Source organism: Nothoprocta perdicaria, unplaced genomic scaffold (genome assembly GCF_003342845.1).
Source record: "Nothoprocta perdicaria isolate Ctin4 unplaced genomic scaffold, notPer1 scaffold_36, whole genome shotgun sequence".
Classification (NCBI taxonomy): domain Eukaryota; kingdom Metazoa; phylum Chordata; class Aves; order Tinamiformes; family Tinamidae; genus Nothoprocta; species Nothoprocta perdicaria.
The window spans coordinates 4,998,157-5,000,100 of NW_020455599.1; positions in this window are offsets into that span (position 1 = coordinate 4,998,157).

Consider the following 1,944-nt stretch of genomic DNA (forward strand, 5'->3'; position numbering starts at 1 on the left):
GTTTAAAGTTAAGGGACCTTCCAGATTGGTTCCTTAGAAAGTAGAGTCAATGAGTTATAGTAATAACCAATCAAAATTGATTGGTTTCAATTGATCCTGTTCAAGCTCACCTTTATCTCTAGAGGTTGAGGTTTGGACAGTATGTAGTCAAAAGTAGAGAGCAGGCTGAAGAGAATGTTGATTACCAGTGTTCCTTTTTAATAATATATATAATCTGAGTGACTACAAGAGAAAATGCTTAGCTAGCAATTTTGGGGGAAAGAAAAAAAAAAGCCAAGCAGGTAACAGACTAGCCGTGCTGCAAAATAATAAAAAGGAGTCATAATATAGGAACCCATTAAAAACTGTGAAAGATAAATATGTACATTGTGATAAAGTAATTGAGATGTTATATCGGTATGTAGAAAAAGAGATCGTGTCTTAGTGTATCCTTAGATACTATTATTTAAAATTATTACCTATTTGCCAGTAATGCTGAACTTGTAGATCATCTTTCTTACAAATGGCATATCGTGAGAGATATCCTTAGAAAATAATGAGTTAATGAAGAAATTAATGAGTGAAGCCTGAGTGAAACATGGGATGTCTCTGGTAGGGTTTTACAGAGCTAGGTGTGAAGTCAGATAGTAAACAGACTGGAACGCTAAGACAAAATTGTGGCTGGTAAAACTTTGCTATATCTTCAGAAGGAGTAACTTAGCTGAGGAGGCTGCAGCTCTGATTAGGATATAGGATTAGGATGTGTACATTAGGATGTATATATCTCATTGTTGTGTACTGGCAAGTCCAAGAGACGCTGTAGCAGAAAGAGAWAATACAGTCCTTGGAGTGGTAAGTAGGGCAGTGAAACCAGGAAGTGATTATACCTGGTACAGCAATAGTGGGCCCTGCTTCTGCTGTCCAAGTTTTTAAGCTTTATTGGGAAAAGGGAATGTATTCAAAAACCATGAAATTCAAAAAACAAAGAAAATAACCTTCCAAGAACTCCAAATGCCTTCAGTGCTGAAGAAAATACCTTTCAAATGCTGAAGTCCAGCATTTAACGTGTTTCAAAACAGAGTAGAATCAAATAATTTTCAGTATCTGTAAAAAAAAAGAAAAGAAAAAAGAGAAAAGAGAAGAAAAAGGGAAAAGGGGAAAAGGGGGAAAAAGGGAAATAGGGAAAAAGAGAAAGGGAAGGGAAGGGAAGGGAAGGGAAGGGAAGGGAAGGGAAGACTGAGGTGAAATTGACCAAAAGACACTTTAATTCAATAGGGAAAGACAATAATGACTGGGGGCTACAGCCAAGTGCAAAGAGAAGTAAGACACATGTGCAATACATAACGTAGTCCAGACCAGCAACATTTGCCTGGAGAAAAAGATTCCCCTGTGCAGGAGATGACTCTTGTGCTACTGCCTATTTCTATTTAGATCTAGCAGTTCTTTAAGTATGTGCCATTAATTTATGTGTGACTGCATATATAGACAGAAAGTTATTTCTAGAAGGAGAGAAGCTTTCCAAARTATTTGTCACTTCAGGATTTCCATGTTATTTTTAATTGCTTCCCTTGAGATGGTAGGAAAGATACTTCAGAAACAAAGAGGAAAAGTATACTAAATATTGGAAAACTATTATGATGTATTCTGAACAATTACATATCCAGTCTGGGGTAACATGATTCAGGAGAGATGTGATTATATCTCAGAAGAGAAGTGACTTTCAAAGGAAGGAGAATAGGCATCTTAACATCAAAACAAAGATGTTTTGCTTAAAACAGACCCAATAAAGCCGGCAGCACATATCATTGCATGTGTTTTCTTACTTACTAAAACTTTTTAGAAAAAAAAAGGAACTATGTGTTTGAACTTTGTTATTAAAAGTTTTTCTGCAGAATACTGTAGCAAACTTCTTCAAATATATCAATAACAAAAGGAAGGTCAGGGAGAACGTGGGTCCACTAGTGA